Raw genomic sequence first — 24,566 nt, 5'->3', positions numbered from 1 at the left:
GTAGGATGAAGTAAATATTCCTGAATTCGAATCAGGAACAACTGCCAGCATGAGTAACTTAGAAAGAGATATCCTCGGTTTAGCGAGGAAAGACTATTATACCAGTATTCAGAGACTACTCTTTTTCTTCTAAAAGGCAACAGAGATGATTTAAACTGCAATTTGTTCTCCAGTAGTGGATCCGGAGTGCTTTAAGGAAACGTAAGAAGAGTGACTCTACCGTGTTGCCCCGACACCCTCATGTGTTTTCCACATAAAATAGGTCACAGTCAGTCTCTGATAACTGCGTTCACCAAATATGGGTTGGAAGTACCTATGAAAACTTCAACGGAGACCTCTCCCGATATTTACTATATTCTTTATGATACGATAAGAACTGCTTCTTTTGATATTCAACGACACACGGTGAAGTAAAGTACTTTCGGGGAAATCGACAACGTAAATTATTACTACTGTATTGGTATCTAGACGTGTGGTGTAGAGGTAGCGTCTTCAGTCCTGGGTTCTAAACCAAGCCAACGCTTACATGTTGAATGAAACTCATCAGCAATGGAGGCAGAAAACTTCCGACATAAGAAGTCACCCTCATTCTGATAACCACCTTGTCAAAGATGGCGGACACACGGCACTCTCTCGTTCTTGGGGTAGGAAATTGCCCCGAAAATGATGAGAAATCATCAATGATCGTCGGCATGAGGATGCAGAAGGTAAAGGAAACCATCGCATTAATGACACATAATGCTCACAGGTCATGTGGCCTGTAATAGAAAAAGTTGTCCTGATGATCTCTCCATTGGCAAAAAACGTCGGATTAGTCCTCCATTTGGATCTCTGGGAAGAGACTCGCCAGTTTTTCCCAGACTCCCCTATGATTTTCCACATATAGTAGAGTACAGTGAGCCTCGGGCAGGTGACCATGAGAAAAAGACTCAATAACCGACGAAAGGATAACGTTCTACGAATCGGGGCGTGAAATGTCAGAAGTCTGAACGTGACAGGCAAGATATAAAATCTGAAAATGAAAAGGTAAAGGCTCGCTTTAGACATAACGGTGGTCAGTGAAGTGAAATGGAAATAACGAAAAGGATTTCTGGTCAGATGAATGTGGGGGCAGTATGAACAGTAGCGGAAAATGGTGTAATACGAATAGCGATCGTTATGAATAGAAAGGTAGCGCAGAGATTGGGTTACTGTTAACAGTTCGATGACACGTTTGTTCTTAACCGAGTGGACAGGAAACCAATATCGACAACAATAATTCAGGTATAAATTCCAACGGCGCAAGCGATTAACAGTATTTGAGGATATTGAATGGGCAGTTCAGTACGTAAAGGAAGATGAAAATCTATTAGTCGACAGAGGAATGGAATGTGATTGTAGCGGAAAGACTAGAGGTAAAGGTTACGGGGAATTTTGTGCTTGGTATTAGAAATGGGAGATAAGAAAGACTAATTGAGTTCTGAGTTTCAGAAAGTAATGGCGAATATTCTGTTACTCATAAAGGGAGAAAGTATAGCAAGGGCGATAACATTAGGAGCGTAACGGGAATTCCACTGTTAAATGCAGAGTACAGAGCGGATAGGTGGAAAGAATACATTGAAGGCTTCGGTGAGGCGGAGGAGTTATCTGATGACCTGACAGAAAAAGAAAGAGGAGTCGATACGGAAGAGATAGGAGTCCAGTACTGTACCCACGATGTAAAAGAGATCTGGAAGACTTAAGATCAGATACGGTTGAATGGACCGATAGCATTCCACCCGAATTTCTAAGATCAAAGAGGGAAGTGGCAACAAAACGATTATTCACGTTGATGTGTAGAATGCATGAAACTGGCTATATACCATAACACTTTCGGAAAACCTTCATCCAAACAATTCCTAAGATGATACCGTGGGTTAATTATCGTACAGTCAGCTTAACAGCTCATGCCTCTAAGTTGCTAACAAAAATAATACACAGAAGAAAGGAAAAGAAAGGATGTATTACATGACGATCAGTTTGACATACTAAATGTAAAAGCACCATAAAGGCAATTCGGACTTTGCGGTTGATAATAGAAGCAATACTGAAGAAAAATCTAAACAACTTCATAAGATTTGTCGATCTGGAAAAACGTACGACAATGTAAAATGGTGCAAGATATTCGAATTGCTTAGAAAAATAAAGGTAAGCTATAGGGAAAGACAGGTAATATACAATAGGCCTGCTAAATGCGCAGGACAGGACAGGTAGTTTAATTTGTGGAAAGGGCCCAAAATAAGCGGCTGTCAGTTCCACTCGAACATACAACCTTATTTATTTGACCAAACATTACAAGAGCCAAGAAAATTTAAAAAAAAAACACAGCATTAATTCTTGGAACTTAATTACTGCCAGAATGCGCCATTCAATCTGATGCCTTAAGGGCAAGACCACTTTAATTTAAAATCAGCTGAAAGCCAATAACTTAAGACTCAAACCAAAATCTGAAATCTAAAAGGCACAAGGCCATATCTCAAGTCAGTTCTTTCAATCAGGCTGAAAGCCCAAACAGTCTGACACCCTAAGAGCAAAACAACTTTGATTTAAAATTCTGCCGAAGGCCCATCAAAATAAATTTTTACAAGGCCAAAGGCCTTACCTTAAAACAGTTTTTATTTAGGGCGGAGGCCCAAACAATCTGACCCTTAAGAGCAAAACAACTTTACTTCAAAGTCGGCTGAAGGCCCATCATTTAAGACTTAACAAAATTAAATTAAAAAAAAAGCCAAAGGCTTTAATTAAAACAGTTCTTAAATTTGGCTGAAGGTCCAAACAAACTTACGCCTTAAGGGCAAAACATTTAAAACATCGGCTAGAAACCATACTGACACTAACAACAAGAACTAATAAGAAAAGGCAGTACACCCAACGCCACTCAGAAGTTTCCGAGGGTCAGCCTGGAATTCAAACACTAACGCTCGCTTAGGTGAGACAGGCAGTCGGCCCAACCATTCTCGACCTGACGACAACGCAACCGACAGACAGTCAATGGACCCACCCGACCAGCACACAACAGGGAGTTCAATGGAACAACGTAGAAAGTTAAAATGAAATGAACACCCTTAGCTGCTAACAGGCGTTGACATACATACGTCAACGGGGACAGATGAAAATTTGTGCCTCGACCGGGACTCGAACCCGGGATCTCCTGCTTACATGGCAGACGCTCTATCCATTTGAGCCACCGAGGACACAGAGCATAGCACGACTGCAGGGATTTATCTCTGGTACGCCTCCTGCGAAACCCACATTCTCAACGTATTGTCCCGCACTACATTCGTAGTGCCCCCAACCATTATACTCATTACTCACGGCGCGTTGCCGATTCCCGTAAGAGTTCAGGCATTGTTTGTGCATTCGCACATAAGAAGAAGAAGATGGTCAAGTGGCCGGTGAGCCTTAACTGTATATATACTAAGATGGTATCTGTTCTTTCGGAGCTATCAATACGGACAACGCAGTGGCTGACGTCCTTCATTTAACGACCGAGAGCAACACAGCGGGAAATTTCCACAGAAATCAATGTGGGACATACGACGAACGTATCCGTGAGGGCAGTGAGGCGATATTTGGGATTAATGTGCTATGAAGATAAACAATCGATGCGGGTGTCTTCGTTGACAACACAACTTCGCCTGCAGCGCCTTTGCCTGGCTCATGAGCACGTCGGTTGGACCCTAGATGACTGCAAAACCGTGGCTTGGTCAAATGAGTTCTTAACCCAGTTGGTAAGAGGTGATGGTAGGGTTCGACTGTGGTGCAGACCCCACGAAACTATGGACCCAAATTGTCAATAAGCGGTTGTGAGAGCTAGTAGTGGCTCCATAATTGTGTGGGCTGTATGTTCTTAGAATGGACTAGGTTCTTTGGTCAAGCTGAACCGGTCATTGAACATTTGCAGCCATTGATGCACCTCATGTTCCGAAACAACGATGGAATTTTTATAGACCATAATGCGCTATCTCACGGCACCACAGTTGTTCGCAGTTGGTTTGTAGAACATTCTGGACAATTAGAGGGAACAATTTTGCCACCCAGATCGCGTAATATGAATCGCATCGAACAATTGTGGTACCTAGTCGAGAGGTCAGTTCGTGCACAAAAAGCTGCACCGGCAACACTTTCACAGTTGGGTATGGCTAGTATAGGAGCTAGGCTGGTATCACCCCAAAGTACCGTTATCCAATATGGCGCCGATGACGTCATCCAAAATGGCTGCTGTGACATCCAACAAGATGGCGGATTTTGGAGGAAAGTTTGAATTTTGGCTGGAGAGTGCCATGCCCCCCTCGCCCAGAAAAATGGCGCGAAGTTCAAATTCCAACATGATAATGCGTCACACCCCAGTTATCTCTACTAAGCAAAGAAAATGGCGGGAAAAAAGGACTTATCTTTAGTAAACTTATTTCAAGCAGGTGTGTTCTCCACTGGGTATGCACTCCAGTTGTTCATATTGGTGCCACCAGAGGGCGCTCTCCTGCCGTCAACTGATGACGCAAGTAGCGTCATTCAAGATATCTGCACCCGGTGAATCCACCACGAGCTCAAGAGCCCAACAGTCTTAGTTCATATTGGTGCCACTTGAGGGCGCCACCACAAAATCAGGTTATGACAGTTCTACCAATAGAAAACCTGTCTGTGACCAGAGGACTTCCATCTCTTGTGTGATGAAACTTGACACCTTCCTCTAACGAACTTTGAATTATGTGATTTCCTCATGTCGCATCTTGGGTGTAAAATCGAGACTTCAACATAATAACTAAGTTAGCGGTAGGATCTTATGAGGTGCTGCAATCCCCGTGTACACATCTGCCCGGCAGATGCGCTGTTTACAGATTTAGTGAAGGATTCGTTTGTAATTTTCACATGTTGGACGTCGCCGTTATGCGTTTTCTGTTTCCTTGTAGGATGTACCCCCCACTACTAACTATTATTTTACATAGGCCTGATGCGAGCATCGTATAATTTATGAACCGTGATTGGATGTGAACAGTGTACGCTATACAACTCTGCAGAGCTATATTGTGCTCGTATCATGCAATGAAAATGGTTTACGATTCGATGAGATAGTTCAGCGCAGAAAAACTGTGAAGAGGGATGTATTTCATGGGCCTGAAAAATATTTCTCGCCATGCAATATTAACGGCGCTACATTCGATACGTCTGATAGGTGGGAAACGCAGGCGATCTAACATTATAGCCAGTTTTTAAGTGCAGAAACGTTGTAGCCTTAGGAGTACCTGTATTTATGTTCTCTCTCTTACCAATACCTTCTAGGTACCGACCCTAGACTCTATAACAATCCTTTAGAGTTGATAGCTTGGTTGAATTAGGTAAAACTGCCTCGAACTCCATCCGTCTGGAGCTCGATCGTGTATAAAAATAATTTAACTTCTTCTTAACTGTCTGCTATTACATGACGGCACTCTGAAATCTGTTACTATACATCGATAAGGAGTCCTAAGATCCTCGACATGGTCACATCTCGAGAATGTCGTGCACTTGTACGCGTTAGGACTCGGAAAGCTCCATTCATTCACGAGACGTGGAGTGTAGCGGTCTTCTTCTGGTGGGTTGCAGATTAATTCGCTAACTATACTGCAGGGATGGTTGGTAAATGACATTGTGATGAGGGTCTTTCAATCTCTAATTTTACCCTAAGACAGTGAGAATGCTCTGTGACCTCCATACGCAGAGAGATAGATTGTAAATTAAAGACTATTCTCGAGGTGTTAGAAATATGTGGAGAGCTGTCTGGTATATTTTGATGATTTATGTGTTCGAGAATTAACAGTGAATGGATGTACTATTCAGTCATCTATCCATGTTCGCGATGATACGTGTAATGTGGAGAGGGCATGGTTTAGCTATGATACTGAAATTGGGGAAGCATGCTGTCACATCATTGGCCGATATTGAACTTAGTGTAAAATTATTCGCGCTATCAAGTTTCATGTTCATTATTAGAGTATATGGATGGTGTCTTTTCCATCCCATCCCTGCATTGTTTAGCAGATAATGATTGACTGATATGGCTTGTTTCAGTTGGGGAAAAAGTTTTAGTGGAGGGACACCAACTTCTGGGGATTGCTAGCACCGAAACGGTGGTTGCGTACGTGAGTGCTACATGAGGAATGAGTCGAAAGGGAACGCATAGTCGTCAGCTGTTCTGTCAGTGTGAGAGACGAGTCTAAATTTATAGGTCGTCATTCGCTTTCGGACATCAGTTTGGAGACCTATGCAAAGGCCTTAAAAGTCTTCTAGTTTCGTTATGTTGTAAGTGGATTTTTTATTTAAAATAAGCAGATGTGTGTAGTTGTAGTAACAAAATGATTTACACCGTGCGATGTCTAGTTTTCTCTGAGAGGTCGTGTATCAGGGTGTCTTAATATTAGTTTAGAAGATGAGACAGGCATTGAGGTCGTGGCAGAAAAACGAAATGTTTGGCGTTGTACAAAAGCGTGTTAGAAAACAGTGTTTGAGACAACTAAACAGGACCGGAGGGATCGTGTCATGTGATAATTCCGCTAGAGTATAGGTGAGCAAACTTTAAAGTGGCCTTGGTGGTGTCTGTAAATTTAATAGAATCGTGTCATACATACAGCATCAGTAGTATTAGTAGTTTGAGGTGAGAGCCGGTGAGGAAGGGGCTATACAGCCAGGAATGCTTGGATGGCTGCATGCTGCGCTATTGTGGAAAGTATTATGAAATTTGTTTCCCCGCGCTGGAGGCCGAGCGCAGCTATGCGTCATTGCTCCCTCATAGCTGCCTTGGTGACTTCTAATTTCGTATGAGCTTTTATAATTCGTAATTTTTATCTGTTGGGCTGATTGATTTGAATGGACGTGGATCTGTAGTACTTGCATCTGGTTTGGGGGCGTACCACATTGCGTGCATTTCCACCGAATGGTCAAAACACGGTCCTGTTGCAGTAATTAAGGTCGTTCTGTTTCTGCAGAATGTTGTTGAAGGTGGTGGATATGTCTTTCCCCAACTTCTGCTCAATTCAGACTTAAATTGGACCGATCACATGCACGAAGCTGTAGAAATAGAATCAGTTGCATGATGTGTAGGGGGTGACTAAAACCACGTTGGAATTTTACTGTAGAGGCTAGGTTCGGGAAAGGTGACTCGTTTCGAGATATGAGAGTGCGATAAATATGATTGAGTGGTGGTTGTAATCCGATGCGGGTATGTGTTTGAATGGAGAGAGGTGATTCCAAATGATTCACATCATTTCGAACATATAGCGTAACACTAGAGATCTGATAACCTAGTGTACATTTTTCTTCTGATAATACGTATTCCTATAACCACCATCACGGTATTTGTCCAGAAGAAAAAACCTCATTCAGAAGTAATGTCGTACCTCAATTCGAAATGCCGGTATAGGTTTTAACATTGATACTTGTGTGTACCTGTAGAACCAAAACTGATTGTGACAGTAACATGCGCTAGTTGCTGGTACCAGTTTTTTCTTTAACATCTCGCCGATTACATGTCTCTTTCTAGGACACAGTGGTAAGATTCAAAAGAAGAACTTAAGAGAGATGCATGCCCATCGGTGATTTTCGATCAGTATTATTTGGTATGGTAGGCAATCAGTTATTGACTAAGTAATATACTTAGTGGGTGCGTGATATGTTCGCATTTGAGCATCAGTTTTATAAAGTATGTGTCTTTGTGGAAAGGAGATGACTATGCCCTCTTATAGGGAAGGTAAGGATGAATTTCACTCGGAGTACTGTGATAGCAATGTGGGGGTGGGGGGAGTATGTCCAGTTGTAGGGAGGGTACAGCTATTGCCAGAATCACTGCCGACAACAGGGTGTGTTTACGATACTTCACTCATTCTCTAATGCTGTTCAATTGAGAGCACGATCGTAACATTTAATTGTAAGTATAATGATAAATATATATGCGAGTGGTTTTCCGGAATGATTCCGTGTATGCAAAGTCCGTGGTGGTAATGATTCACGTTTCCTGTTGACAGCAGCATCGGTGCAGATGCAAAGGTCTGTTGGATTGTACAAATATATATGAGTTGATTTTCCCCTGTCTAGACGGCCAGATAGTGAACTAATACTTAGTAGATGTTGGGCGGCTTTCGTGATCAAGTGGAACTTTGAGAAGATGGTATGATTGAGATGGATTGTTATTCCATCAGTATGATTTGGTATGGTAGGCAATCAGTTATTGACTAAGTAATATACTTAGTGGGTGCGTGACATGTTCGCATTTGAGCATCAGTTTTATAAAGTATGTGTCTTTGTGGAAAGGAGATGACTATGCCCTGTTATAGGGAAGGTAAGGATGGATTTCACTTGGAGTACTGTTTGTGCACATTTTTGGGTGTTTATTTAGTGGATAAAAGATCGAATATGGTGTGTGGAAGATACGTTTGCTTGTTCTCTAGGCATGGGAAAGACCTTAGTTGGCTTGTAAATTACATGGATGACATGGAGTATGTTAGATCAGCGAGATCGGTATTCGCGGCAGTAAATATGATTTTTCATGTGATTGTTTCTAGTTACTCAGTGGTCTAGAGGACGCTCCGCGTAGCTAAAGTTTTGTGACTGTAGAGAAATGATTTCGAGTCTATATGTCGGGAAATATGTTGTGTTAGCGATCGGGAGGCTACTGCTGTGTACTTGATATCGAGAAGTATAGTCTGGTATGTATTTGATGATGTGTGGATAATTTTGCGAGCTTTAGTTGTCGGTGTGAAATGGTGATCAGTGTAAAGTAGTTTATTACCGCTGAATGTCGCGTCTGTAGAAAGAAAGAAAAGGCTGACGGTGCTTCCCTAGGAGTGGGGGGAGAGGGCGGGAGAAATCATGATTTATAGACAATGTGAGTGTAGGCATACGATAAGTTTTCCGGGTGCTGTACAGATATGAAAGATGACTGCAGTGTTTGTCTAAAATGTGTGTATATTGTATTGTAAAGTTACTGTGGCTTACATTGTATAAACTGTGCATACATTGCATTGTAAAGATAGTTTGGTCTATGTCATGGTATGACTAGAGAGGATGACTGTGTGTCCTGTTGTGAGGGACGTATAGATTGAGCAGATTGATAACGACGAGGGTATGAGATAGAGTTTTTAAGTGAATAATTATATGCGCTATAGATACTGCAGCACAGTCGTCAAGAGGAGGGATTACCTGTGCATTGATTGGTGTCAGAGTGTAGCAGCTGTCGTAATATTTAATTGTAGTTACAATGGTAAATATGTTCCTGGCTTACAATATTCTTGTGAGTCTGGTATCTATTTGATAATGTGGAGAGAATTTTGCGGGTTTAACTGTCAATGCGATTTAGCGATCTGTGTAAAATAACTGCTGGAACAAATGGTACTGTTGGATTCATTAACATGGTTTGTGGTGGGACATGGGAGTCTCTACATACCCGTGCGAACATTTGCATACGTTGAGAGCAGGATGGGTATCACGTGACGGGGTGGGTATCATGCTAGGTCCGCGAGGAAGACTGCATTGGACGTTATTGTACGTTATTTTCGTAACGAGGTTCTGTTAGGGCATGAATTTCCGTGCATAAAAGCTGAGAAAAAACGAAAACTAGTACAAAAGCGCACGTTAAGTATTTCTGAGGGGCTAAGGAATTTACTAGAGTTAGACTTGGTTATTATTTTAGATAGCAATGTGACTTGAGTATAAGATTGATAACATTGCTAGATGCGTTTGTGATGGTATGCAGCTACGCGAAGTGAAGCGTCAGTCAAACGCGACGTATTTTCCGTTAGAATCGCTAAGGAGAAAGTAGGTTCTGCTATTGTGGAATGGAATTCTGCAGCGTCTTTTTCGGACCGTTGTTAGAGTGATGGTAGCGTGAACGCTTCATGCGCGCGGCCCTACTTGTAGGCCGCGCTCTGTAAGTACGAGGTGCGACAATAAAGAAATTTTCTTTGCAAGATGTGGCAACACTACAGGCTTGCGTAGGCACAATATCTTTGACTTTGGTCTATAAGCTGCTTCTAGTCCAAGCAGCACATTGATGCAACTGCTCAGTCGTGAGTCGTGCTGTAATAAGTTAAGACGTGTTTGTGTCTCTCCTCACGGAAATGGAACAGCATAATATCGCGCAACGGTATGACACTTCTTTTTGCTTTCAATTGGGTGAAAACGAGACGACAACTTACAGTAAGCTTCAGATGGCTTTTGGAGATGAGGTTATCTCAAGAGCTCAAGCTTTTCGATGGCGTAAAATGTTTAGTGAAGGCAGAACGAATGTTGAAGATGAAGACAGCAGTAGACGAGCATCAACTTCACGGAGAGATGTCATCTTGGCCAGGGTGAGTGAGCTCGTACGATTTGATCGAAGATTATCCGTGAAAATGATTGCAGAAAAACTGAACATCAATCGATGTCCGTACGAATATTTCTGATAGTTGGATTCTGCATCACGATAATGCGCCATCTCATACCGCTCTGTCAGTACAGCAATTTTTAAACTCAGTACTACCACAGCCACCTTATTCACCAGATATCACTCCATGCGACTTTTTTCTATTTCCAAGATTCAAAACTGCGGTCAAGGGACACAACTTTCAAACATCACAAGATGTCCAAAAAGCTGTGACGAGGGCCTTCGAGGATATTACAGAAGATGAGTTCCAGAAATGTTACCATCAATGGCAGAAGCGCTGGAAAAAGTGTGTGCAATCTGAAGTTAACTACTTTGAATTAGACAACACTAAACCTGACTAAAACGTTAAGCAACGTTTTCTTCACGTCAGTCTCATTACTTTATTGTCTCAGCTCGTAAGCCCGTCATCAATGGCGTCTACATACAACTTTCGCCTGTGTTCGGCTACAGCTCGCGGTTGCGCTCCCGCCCGATCACGTCAGCACGTGTGTCTAGGTGAACACGTATTTGGATAGGGATTTCTCAGAAATGAAGTATCGATGAGATGTGGCCGCTTGCGGGACCCTGGCGTGGGGCCTGTGAGTGGTTTGACAGCTGACGGACGCACCACATCGTTGGTGCTGTGGACAGGATGTGGCGGAGGGTGCTTGCGCGGGTTGATTGAATTATTTTGCGAGCAGGTCTGTAGGCTGTGCTATGAGTTATTTGGACAGTTTACGAGTACTGCGCATGTCTAGACGTAACTGTGCTGAATGATTTAGGAGGAGTCTGAACCTCTGTAATTAAATTATTTGCGTAAATTATGAGTTGTTTGCGTGTCTGCAGACTGTATGTTGTGAGCGCAAACATAAGATGGTGAGTGTTTGCCTCAGTGTGATAAATATATTCGATCTCTAAATAAAATGTTCGAAAGTAAATAGAGTGCATTCTTTCCTTGCTCTCTTCAGCAGCCTAGCGCAGCCTGAGTAATTTTAACATAATTCTCGCCCCTACAGACCACCATCTGGGATTAGGTCATAGGAGGGATGACAGTACGATCTGATGGCAGTAATGTGTCCTACGTCAGTTGGACAGTAAACCTCGTGGGGGAGGAACAGCCAGCAAAATAAATACTTGTGTTCAGATCTGTTTTCCAATCATTTCGCCCCACCATCTTGGATGACATCATGTGCTGTGCACATTACTACACGTTAGTACAGGTTAGTGCATGTTAACCCGCCAACATGGGTCGGCAATGTGGCGTGGTGCTGGGTTGAGGATCGTGGTGGAGAATTTAACTATTTGATTCCAATTCCAGGTGGGTGTGGCATTGGTGAAAATTGATTCCAAGTCCTGGGTTCTATGAAGTCGAACCATGCGACTAATGCAGTAACCAATAGGAGTGCAGCATTCTAGAGGTGGGGTGGTGCTAGGTCATGAATGAACATGGTGCTGATAGTGGGAAAATGTGGAAATTCTCATTTCATCATTGAATATTGAACTTGTAAATTGACTTACTGAATATGATTAAAATTGAAATGTACTTAGGTAGTTGATAGGTTAGATGCGTGATGTGGGTGTGAGTTTAGTTATCATATTTACAGAAGACTGTGTAAGGCGCGTGTATTGAGGTGGCGGCTGAGGGTGTTTGACGTAAGTGGTCGGACGCCCAAGGGCCGGTGGCATGGCACAAGAGAAAGCGGAGGATCTTGTGTAATAAACCGACTTCACGATAGTATCCTCTGGTAGCCACGGTATGAACTAAGCCAGTTGGTTTCTGCAGTTCACAGTGAACACACTATATACGGCCATCTAGAATACCAGTACTTGCGTCATCACCCGACGTCGCGGTGGCGTCCTCTGGTGGCACCAATATGGACATATGGACTAAGCCAGTTGGACTCTGGAGCTCGTGGTGGATACATTGCGTGCAGCCATCTTGAATGACGCTACTTGCGTCATCAGCTGACGTCAGGAGAGCGCCCTTTAGTGGCACCAATGTGAACTAACCCAGTAGGAATCCAGACGCAGTGAAGATCATGCCTGCTTAAAATTGGTCAAATAATAAAGATAAGTGATTTTTCCCGCCATTTTCTTTGCTTAGTAGAGATAACTGGGGTGTGACGCATTATCATGGAATTTGAGCTTCACTCCTTTTTTCTGGGCGAGGGGTGCGTGGCACTTTCCCGCCACAATGCAAACTTCCTGCCAAAATGCGCCATCTTGATGGACGTCACAGCAGCCATCTTGGATGACGTCATCGTCCCCATCTTGGATAACGGTACTTTGGAGTGGTACCAGCCTATCCCCAATACTATGGCTGTAGAGGCAGCATGGCTCAATATTTCTACAGGCGTCTTCCAACGACTTGCTGAGTCCATGCCACGTTAAGCTGCTGCACTTTGACACGATATTAGGAGGTATTTCATGAATTTTGTCACCTCAGTGTAGATGGTCGTCAGTTCATATCCAAAAAGTTTAACTACTTGCGACTCCAAATGTTGAGACAACAGTTTCAAGGAGTCTTGCAGAGGTACTTTCATGAATAACGATGTAACGCTGTAACTTACAAGTAGATCATCTTTTCGTAGTTGCATCTTGACTTTTTTATACCCCAGTTATTGCACATTTTTAAGAGCTGCGTCGCCATGCTACACACATAGAGATCCTGGATATATAGATCTTAGGATGGTCATTGTTTACTGAGATAGTCTGAAAATATATTTTGTGGCTACACTGTAAATGAAAACTTCCTTATGCTACCTGTACTGCAATTAGCATAACGTCTACTACGTCGCAGCATATAAGGCTCTGTTTCATTTTTGAAAATTGTGTACAGTATTGTAGTTTCTGATGTCTCCTCGGTGTAAATTGTGTATATGCAGCCGATTTGACAACATCATTTTTCGCGCAAAATGAAATCCTCGAAATCCTTTTCAAATTGAGAAACACAAACAAACAGTATCAACAACGTATTTTTCCTCTACTCCCAGGCTCTATTTGACATTTTTGTAAAGTTACAACAATACACATGCCGATTCATTATAACTCGTTGAATAAGGAACATCTGTTTCCGAACCAATTAGAACGAAACTTTACATCGGTGCAGTTCGCTTTTATTACAAAGGACCAACCATGGGAGGCTCCACTACACGGGAAACTTAGAAAGAATGAACGAGAATTTGTATCCCACGCCTCCCACATGTGAACGCATACCGTAATCACAGTTCCAGCTCTATTGGTGTCTTCATGTGATTGTGCCTAAGGCGTATAATTACTTCCTAATTTCGTTGCAGTTGCGTTCGCTAATAAAATTTCGTGTCACGTTCGGAAATGGGTAAACCACAGTAAAAGTGTTTTTTAATGCTGCAGTATAATTGCTTTAAGTACCATACAGAAGGCCACAAAGATAACATGACGCAAACATCGCCAATGTACTATCTGACATTTCCAATCAGTTAATGTCAGAGAGCGAGACATAGAAATCATTACACAAGCCATCTTTATCTCACTTTCACATTAAATAAGGATGACTTTGCATTGCAGGCATTTGTTATTTAAAATGGTTCAGTACTGCATAGGAAATACATCTCTTTGCAAGCGAACAGCGTATTAGAATCTAGCTAATCAAAGGAATTACTGCAGTCGTTCAGGTTTGTTTTTCTTTAATTGATAGCTTCATCGTTTCTTTGACAGACTTACCCTGATTAGTTCTATTCACCATGCATAATCCCGTCATTGCACAAGATCTACGGCACGAATCTGCGGTGGCAGTCTGTACCACAGTATTGAGTCTATGAATTAACTTTTTCACACTCTTACTCTGTTGCTTTTCAACATCTATCACTAATATGTCCGTCTTTCTGAAGTTGATTTAACACAAATTTCTTTATTTGTCCATTTCTTTGACCCCTGATTTGTAACTTTATCTGTTTGGTTGTGTTTTAAGATCTGGTAACCAGATATTTCAAATGTTTTGCATATTATATGTTCGTGAGACAGCTTCAGTGCCTGGTGGGGCAGATTTGACTTGGTATGTTCCACAGTGGAATGTGGTCAGCTGTCGGCGACCCAACTCTATAAACAATTTTGGTTGTAACTTTAGCTTTTATTGTTCCGTCTTCAGGCAATTACGTAATAAAAACATATGAAATATAACACTTTTAACACGAAAATCAGAGTTACTAACAGTACAACATCTCAGTGTCATATACATTACACAATGGATTTTTTACAGAAACTACAATGTGCTGTTTTTTATAGATTTAGCTGCGCTGGACACGAATATCATTATTAAAATTGTCTCCTATCTTAGGGTTACAAGTACACTGTAAATTTACGTTCCACGTATATTGCTACCATAATCAGAAAGATATATATATTGATTCAACTTATCTAATTTATTCATCCCATTTCTTTTGGGTGGTGTCTGGAGCATCTTCCTGTAGCATCCAGCTGAAACCAGCCAACATAGCAGTAGTCCCTGTCCTATGTACTTCTAGTCCATGTGAGAAAAGTCCTGATGGAAACGCTCTCTGTGCTCATGACTGAGTACACCAAGATTCTCTGGGAATACGTCAAGGTGGGAAAAGTGCATCTTCATGGTCGCATTGCAGTCAGTAACTATATAAGAGCGAAGGTTCCTGTAATCATCTGCTTTCCTGTTTCCCAAAAACAACGCTGCCACATTACTAAAACAGTGTCATGCATGTAGCTGACCTGGATTTACTGTGAGTAGTGGGATAAAGAGAGATCAGGCGTATTCTGTTTGTGTGAGTTGCATACATTCAAGGATGAACTTACACTAAGGGCCATGTTACACCCCTCCAACACCATTTAATGTTATGATAATTGATTTATGACTCGCTGTGAGTAGATTTATGACCTCTGGGGATAATCTGTCCTGATAAACCTCTTCCCTTTCCCCTTCCCACCTCCTCCCAAATTTCTCTGGGAAAAGTGACACTTCTTGAGTTCTAAACCACTTGTTCACCTCCTGGTGAGTCCCCCAGCCTGCCTCCCTCCCTCCCTCCCTCACTTCTCCTTCCTCTCCCCATTTGCAAACTGAGAGAAGAAGAAGAATCAGTCCATGTTAAGCTGCTGGAAAGCAAGAATCTTACAATACAAAATTCAAATTAATCCAAACTGATATAATAATATATTGTTCAATTCAATATGTATAGTCTTTATTTAATCAGTTTACAGATGACATGGCTCCTTCTTTCCCCTCCCCACTTGTAAAGTGGCCGGAAAAAGACTGGAGAGGAAAGTGCTGTCTTTAGTTTTAGTGAGAAATGTGTTCAATTGATGTGAGTTTGGATTTTGACAGAGTGGAGTGATGAGTGACGATAAAGGGCCATTTGTGATTATGGGGCTGAAAATCTCCTGTTCTCACACTGTTCATTTGTAGAGAGAGAGGATTTGGGGGGACCCTGAGTGAGAGCGAGACAATGAGACTGCTGACTGCAGCACAGTGTATACATCGTGCCCTCTCGATTGAGTACCAGTTTGCTGCACCATATGCTGCGGCTGCAGTGGAGCACCGCAAAGATTACTGTACAGGTACTGCAGATAGCCTTCGATAAAGATTACTCTCGATGCTGCGTGATACACATCCTTAGTCCCCTCTGAGTGGCACCTTGCAATGAGCGATATGCATGATTTTTGCCCACAGACGTAGAAACTCCACAATCAGCAAACCATTCACCTCGTCTTTCATTAGGCTGATTATATACTTGTCCTGTGGAACAATACCGTAAGGATTATCACCACTGTATGAATATTTGTTGAATTTTTCACCATGGCATCTCATTTCTTCATCTGGATCACAGTTCTTCACCCAAGATATGAAGCTATCTGCATCCATATAAAGTAATTTAGAATCAGCGAAATGACGTTTTGCAATCTCATAATGAAAGGAGTATGTGCGGAATTTGAACAGGTCTGTTATCACTGGCTACTGTGTTATCACTGAACACTGTGATCCATTTAAGATTTTGTCTGAGGATGCAGTTTCTTATCTCCCAACAGCCATTGCATCGGTTTTAATCAAAATTTCGCGATATTCCCCCAATTTCTCGATTGTTCTGTCGAGAATTGAGTTATTCATTAGTTTAAAAAAATCTTACTCAAAATAACACACCGTAGAAGCCTACAGTCTCGTATTCAAATCAATATACTCCTCCAACCGGGGGATTACTTGAAAGAGATAGCCTGGGTGATTCTAATCAGCCTCACACCAAACTGAGACACTGTTAGTGATTACAATAGTGAATAATCTATCTCCGCTTATTCCCCAGCGTTGTCATCAGTTTTGGGGTGGAGCCTCCTCGTGGAACTAGTTGCTCCAGACACACTGGAAACTCGACGTCCGCATCATGCAGACTAATAGGGTATGTGAATTCTGCCTCCACTACATGTTCTACATCGGAATCAGACTCCATACCCTCGATTTTTCCGCCTAATCCCTTGAATTCTTCTTTGGACATCCATCAAACTCGCCAGTTGGCAGTGATTGTTGCATGGTATGCCCATAAGGGTTTCTGACATGCAAGTACATGATGTAACTCGAATCAAGGGATGTGTTGAACCTCTCGCACATATAGTGGTTATTTGCCTTGGCCTGCCTATGGCCACATTGACAACGTCCACCACAGATCACTAACTCAAAGAAAAGCATATCTGCATCGGTCAATAGTCCCACGCTGAGCTTAGTTTTCTTAGGCATATCACTTCAAGAAAACCCATGTGCTGTGTAACGAAAGGTGGGTGGTCATGCATAGACTCCAGACAACTGTGAGCAAGTGCACGTCTGTGTCCACGTAAAACTGTACACACTCTCCTACAGTGGAGATATTGAATTCTCGCCAGACATTCACAGCATGCTCATATTCTGCATCCGATATGGTATCGTCTATAAGGTTGCTGGAGAATGCAGTTACGTTTGGTAGCCGGGTTCCGTTGAGTTTTGCCATATTACCCAGATACTCGTATGAAAAAATTCCATCCCTACTCACGTGTTGAAACTCTTCTTCGTCGACAAATGCAGCTCGTATGATGTACATGTTCTTCTCAGGCAAAGTTTCAATAAGTTCCTGGAGTGGTACCTGCATAAAAAATAGCGAGTCAAGGAAGCGGAGTGTAAGTATTGGCGTCATTCGTTTGGAGACTGAAATATGTTTCTCAACACTCTCAGGCAGGACACAGATCTGATCTTTCCCCAAACTGAAATTATTCAAGCGCTCAACAAGAAAGAGAAAGTCATACACGCTTAAATTAGGAAAGAAAACAAGCATATGTCTCAGTAATTTATACTTCAAGCATCACATATTGTGTACTACGCCATGGAACTTCCCTGTAAGATGAAAGTGGTCCCTACAAGGAGTTTCCGCTTTTCTATCGAATGGCAGCGCACAAATATGGCAGTAAATTGCCTTATTGTACAAATTTTTATTCTCCTTCGATTTTGTCATGGGAATGTTGTCACTGTAGAGCTTATCAACCTCACATGAAAGTTTTTCAATCTCAGTGAGCGGTCAAACAGCAGGAGTATCCCTGACATAAAATTTGTACTTGGTATGCTGCCACATGTGGTATGTGTTTTTCTGGGAAGGTAATACGTGAGGCTGTAGGATCGCATTCACAACAGGTCACAGGAGCGAAGAGACCCTCGTAGTGGGTTTACACCACAAACTGGCATCACTTCTGATTGAAATCATTCTTAAACTTTGTTAATCTGTTTTCCTCAGTAGGCACAATAACAGGTACTGGGTCCTTCGAAACTGTCTACTAGATAGTTTACTGGAAACTGAGGAAAAGGAGTTCAGACACCTTAAGCAAAAAGGCTGTGTAACATTGTGTGTGCACTTTTGGGATGAATTGGGTTGGTACATGTCCTTGATCCAAACAAAATTATAATTGTCTTTCTCCTTATTTTCCTCATCTGAGAATAGCAGCCATGTTTAAATTCATTTTAAGCTCAATGGCAAACTCTGAGAAATGGAGAGGTCCAGCGACTATATGTTTATCCTGCTTGTTCTGCTCATGTGACTTGCGTTTCTTCAGACCATAAACGTGAACAGATAGGCCGATATTTTGCGCCTCAGATTTAGTTATGTCCTGGATCTTGATGTGGATCTCAATACCATCAAAGTTATAACACTTATGAATGTCAAGGTATCTACCGTATCAAGATGTGTGCAGAGGGTTTTTCGTGTAAAATCTTTTGGAAGTCAGGATGAACCATGTACAACACGTCTGGTCGGATTTATTTTCGACGTTAACACTCGTACATGCCTTCTTACCAGCTGTAGCCTTAGGAAGCTTGATATAGCTGGACACTCCACTTACTGGAGCGTAGACATGCATATGCACGTCAAGGTATAGCATTCAGCTGAGTGCCTTAGCTGACCCTCTAACTTCCATCTCCTAAAAGATGTCCGTCATAGCACTCAAGCCCGCATCTCGTGGTCGTGCGGTAGCGTTCTCGCTTCCCACGCCCGGGTTCCCGGGTTCGATTCCCGGCGGGGTCAGGGATTTTCTCTGCCTCGTGATGGCTGGGTGTTGTGTGCTGTCCTTAGGTTAGTTAGGTTTAAGTAGTTCTAAGTTCTAGGGGACTGATGACCATAGATGTTAAGTCTCATAGTGCTCAGAGCCATTTGGACCATAGCACTCAAGATGTACTCGCGAAATCACATGACGATTGATGTGCTCCGCGATATCACACAATTTTCCCCTCAAAGATAGTGAAGGCTTGTCTCTTCAGTGCCAGAGGCCTGTTTGGAGGGTTGCAACAGTTCGATTCCCAGAACAGCACTACATTTAATGGAGGGATACCACAGATCATTAACAACCTTGAGGAGCTCCGTTTCTAGAACAGGAAGGCATATGTTTCAGGAACGCTAGTCTCACGGTACCCTCCTACTGGATTCTTGATCTAATGAATGAGATTTGCTCCACAACTGTGTCCACAATCACCGAATAATGAACTGCGGCGTGGCCTTACTGATCTGACGTCCTTCACCAAATGGAAGGGGGAGGGAGCTGCCCGCTAGCCACAGTATTACTACAGTTAGTTTAAGTACAATTAGATGATGATCATTCTACTGCTGCTGGCTGTTATGCGGCCGTACACCATCCATTAATGCTTATTGTAATTAACCCGTAATTTCAGCATACGGTATTGGCATGTGCATCGTCCCAGTGTGAGTAACCTGGTTGTTCCCGCAACCCTGAGACAGTTACCGGAGGGAAGCTGGCCCATCGACACCACATCGGAGCTGGTGAAGGAACAGGGAATAGCTGCGGCTGCTGGGGCTGCAACTTTCCATGCGGCGACAAGTGGTGTCTTATAAGGCAGAGGAACGTGGTACATCTTTCTTTCGCTAAGACAGCACATGAGACAGGAATGCATGGCCTTTCATTACTGTTGAGTAACAGTGGTGCTATTAGGCTTTTTTTGAGTTATCCACTCGTCTGGTTTGTATGTAATGTTCGGGTCTTCCAATGAACCGCCATTGTCACTGTAGAATGTAATATCACATTCAGCACCGAAATAACGCTCAAATTTTTTCTAGTGCTCCCTAAACACAGACACGCGTACTTTGTCAGATTCCACTGCTGCAGTCCTGAGATCGACAGTTCAGATTTAAGCTTTGCAAGATCTAAATAACTAATCAGATCGTTGAGTTCACCCTGTGCGACTTTGTGTAGTTTTCCAGATGACGATGTTGGTGTAAACATAGGATCACTGTCACTTGCAGATGATAGCATTTTTTCAGCTGTCTGTTTTCGTTCAGCATCGTTACTGTCACTGCTTGATGATGGTACATGTAGGGGAAGAGGACCTGGCAATCCCTAGCCATGAGTCTCAGGGCGAATGACACATAGGATGTCAGGGTTTTGAATACTCTTCATACTGGCTTCGCTCTTCAAAGCAGGTACCACACAAAAATAGCAATCTGATCCACAATTTTTTGGTTCACACAAAATAACGGGCACCAAATAGCAGGCACATAAGTCTTAACGGAGATGTTTTTACCACGCATCCAAGCACTCAGTGTAGACGAACATTCGGTACATGTGTGGAGCCCACGATTTCTCTTGGCCTCCAACTCCACACTGAAATACAAGGCATATGCTGGTTTCACTGCTTTAGTCAATGATCGCCTTCTTGAACCACAAATGACATCTGGACAGATGCAGCAAAAGTTAAAAGATTTGTTACTACAAGTGCGGGGCATTTTTGTGAAACTTGTAAACTTCCTCACATGCGGAATAACACAGTTCTTCAGTTTCAACAATTCACCTCACATTCACTTCCAAACATTATGGTACACGTTCCCATAACAAGTGAACTAACGCAGAACAATAGCATGGAGCCGTAACACTTGACTGTAGTGACGTGACTAGATGGTGCGCATATCAGTCAAGGCGTAAGGCAGTGCTCCCAAATAGCACCGGAAGCGTCCGCCTCACTCACTTGAAGTAGAGCAGGCTCGTCCAAACTGTGCCCCTGGGGCGCTAGCGCCCGCGAACGCCCGCGGCCAGCGCCCCGGGCGAATTCGTATGTTGCTGCAGTGGCCGAGCCGTGCCGCTTAGCTGGCCGTGCGGACCGCCCGAACGCCACCCGATAGATATATTTGTTCGCCCGTTTTCCCTTCGGACAGAGGACGTCTCACAAGTGATTCAGCTAGAGCTGATTGACCTACAGTGCCATATCCGCCTGAAGGACCGCTTTCTTACACGTAACTTCCTAAAACTAAGAAACGTTCATTCCTTGGCGATAAAAATTTGAGCAATTCTTTGAGGTTAGCAGCCTCACGGAGTATTGTACCAGTCCTAGACAAAATCGTTTCCTCGAAAAAGAAAAACGTGTAAAATGTTAACTGTCTTCTTGAACAATGTTGACTGTAAGAATAAAAGAGCTTTACCCTTAATTCTATTTTAATAAGTTTTCAAACTTTGTCAGTTAAAATTATTATGTACAAAACAGCAAACTAAGGATCCGATTTCTAAATTCTGGAAAGGGATACAAACAATTGTAGCACAAAGTATAACAAAAAATACTTACTTGTAACTACTAACAGTAAGAATGAGACTCTATATCCCTTACATAAAACTATTTCTAAAATAGAATATTTTGTTTACGTTAGATCTGACCACGGGACAGTCCAGCGCAGAGCAGTGCTGTGCGGTCTCTCTCCCCCACCCCCTCTCTCTCACTCTCTCACTCACTCTCTCTCTCTCTCTCTCTCTCTCTCTCTCTCTCTCTCTCTCTCTCTCCTATGGCGACACTAGCGACACACGGTCGCGGACGGGGCGCTGAACTACACTGTCTTGCGCCCGCGGGGCACGGGCGCGCCCACCGGGCGCAATTCTTGGGTGAGCCTGAAGTAGAGGAATCCTTGTCACAATGCCTTTGCTTATAGCTCTTATAATGTCCAGTCAGTGTGACTGTGGAAAGTATCACAATATTTACTTGTAACCCTGAATTAGGACAATTTTAAGCTTGATATTCGTGTTCAGAGCATTTAAATCTAAACAGCGCTGCTACTTTCGTTTCTGTAAACAATAAGAAGTGAATAATTGTGCACAAGTGTTACATTTTCTATTTACATAGTTCGTTATTGTAGCTCACTTCACCTCTAAATTCTGCTGTGAAGCACAATTTTATGTGAACGCATTGTATCTGATTTATTTCGCAAACTAATTCAATTGTTCCACGTATAGGAATAATAGCTAGCAGAAAGCTTACGTAAAATTAGGTAGGACAATCAACGGCGAAGTCTCTCTGCAACAGAAATACGTCGGAAAGCCAAAGGAAAGCGGAAGCTCGAGCGGTATACCTGCCAACAACGTACCACATCCTGTCGGATTCATACTACATTGGTTGCAAGACTTATGAACACTACTGTTAGTCGTTGTGCGGAAAGTTAGAGCAAATAACCTCGGATGGATGTAATTCGCTTGGAAGTGGCGCACGAGAGTGACAGTCAACGATTCATAGGATATTACGTAAAGTAGAATAGGAAAGAGGAGAATAAATTAGATCAAAAATGCTAGGAATTAGTTGTATGAGTAAGTAAACTGAACAGAAGACAATAACAAAAATTTCCGCTTCGACAAGGCTCCAGCATTGTAAATGCACGGATTAGCAAACGTTTTCCTCAAGTAAATATATTAAATATAAAATTGTAATTTCTTTTGCCTATCTTTATCCATGCTTTCGAGGTTTCGTCTATGATTAGTAACCAAAACGTCCTCGGTCACAGATCCGAACCACGCTACCACTTAAATTTCGAATAAAAATCATTACTAATCGCGGCCGAAGACTTCCGGCATAAGAAGTCACCTTCATTCAGTGAGCAGCCTTGTCAAAGAGAGCGGAGAAGCGGGCAGAGGTCTAGTGCACTCTCGTAGCTTTGCAGCGGGAAACTGCCCCTAAAAGTGGAAGAATCAGCAATGGTTAATTGCATAAGGATGCAGAAAGCAATGGAAATCACTGCATTAAAGATGCACAATGTCTATCCACAGATGTGGCCTGTAACTGAAAAACGTTCATGATGAATTCTAAGTTGGCAGAAGATTCCGAACTAGTCCACCATTTGGATTTCATGGGCAAGGGGGGGGGGGGGGGGTGGGGGGGGGGGCAGGAGCAGCTGCTCATGCAAAATGATTCAATAACCAACGAAAGGATAACGTTTACGAGACGACACCTGGTATAAGGAAACCGATAAACCCGAAAAGGGAAATGAAGAGAATCAGTCTCGTAGCAGATACAGTAAGGAGTCAGACAAATGAAATGCAAAGAAGACAACTATTTCTGTTAGATGTTTGCAAGCTAATATCAACAGCAGCAGAAAATGGTACTAACAGGAGTAGGATTCGTTATGAATAGGAAAGTAGATCAGAGAGTGAGTTACTGTTAAAGATTCAGTGATACGGTTGTCTTCGTCAGAGTCGACAGTAAACCAACAACTACAACAATAGTTCAGGTATACATGGGTATATATGCCGACATAGCAAGCCGAAGATGAAGATTTTTTCTGTCATCTGACTGGTTTAATGCGGCCCGCCACGAATTCCTTTCCTGTGCCAATCTCTTCATCTCAGAGCAGCACTTGTAACCTCTGTCCTGAATTATTTGCTGGTTGTATTCCAATCACTGTCATCCTCTACAGTTAATGCCCTCTACAGCTCCCTCTAGTACCATTGAAGTCATCCCCTCATATCTTAACAGACGTCCTATCACCCTTTCCCTTCTCCTTATCAGTGTTTTCCACGTACTCCTTTCCTCTCCGATTCTGCGCAGATCCTCCTCATTCCTTACCTCATCAGTCCACCTCATTTTCATCATTCCTCTGTAGCACCACATCTCTAATGCTTCGATTCCCTTAGGTTCCAGTTTTCCCACAGTCCATGTCTCACTACCATAAAATGCTGTATTCCAGACGTACATTCTCAGAAAATTCTTCCTCAAATTAAGGCCGATATTTGATATTAGTAGACTTCTCTTGGCCAGGAATGCCCTTTTTGCCATTTCTTGTCTGCTTTTGATGTCCTCCTTGCTCTGCCAGTCATTGGTTATTTTATTGCATAGCTAGCAGAATTCCTTATTTCATCTACTTTGTGACCATCAATCCTGATGTTAAGTTTCTCGCCGTTCTCATTTCTGCTACACCTCATTACTTTCGTCTTTCTTCGATTTACTCGCAGCCTATATTCTGTACTCATTAGATAGTTCATTCCGTTCGGCAGATCATGTAATTCTTCTTCGGAGATGATAGATAAACTCCAGTGGAAGACTCTGCAGGAGAGACGCTCAGTAGCTCGGTACGGGCTATTGTTAAAGTTTCGAGAACATACCTTCACCGAAGAGTCAAGCAGTATATTGCTCCCTGCTATTTATATCTCGCGAAGAGACCATGAGGATAAAATCAGGGAGATTAGAGCCCACACAGAAACATACCGACAATCCTTCTTTCCACGAACAATACGAGACTGGAGTAGAAGTGAGAACCGATAGAGGTACTCAGGGTACCCTCCGCCACACACCGTCGGGTGGCTTGCGGAGTATGGATGTAGATGTAAATGTAGATTCTCTTCCACTCAGGATAGCAATGACGTCAGTGAATCGTATCATTCATATCCGTTCATCCTGAATTTTAATTCCACT

At 42.6% G+C, this 24,566-nt stretch overlaps 1 non-coding gene across 1 annotated transcript; it reads right to left on the bottom strand.

The window, feature by feature from the left end:
* Nucleotides 1-3,138: 3,138 nt before the first annotated feature.
* Trnat-ugu lies at nucleotides 3,139-3,212 on the bottom strand. Its single transcript has one exon. It is a non-coding gene; the product is annotated as a tRNA-Thr (tRNA).
* Between the last annotated feature and the right edge of the window lie 21,354 nt (nucleotides 3,213-24,566).

This window comes from Schistocerca americana, chromosome 7 (genome assembly GCF_021461395.2).
Source record: "Schistocerca americana isolate TAMUIC-IGC-003095 chromosome 7, iqSchAmer2.1, whole genome shotgun sequence".
Lineage (NCBI taxonomy): Eukaryota > Metazoa > Arthropoda > Insecta > Orthoptera > Acrididae > Schistocerca > Schistocerca americana.
Note: the sequence above shows the minus strand (reverse complement) of the source record. Positions and strands in the feature narration are given on the sequence as shown.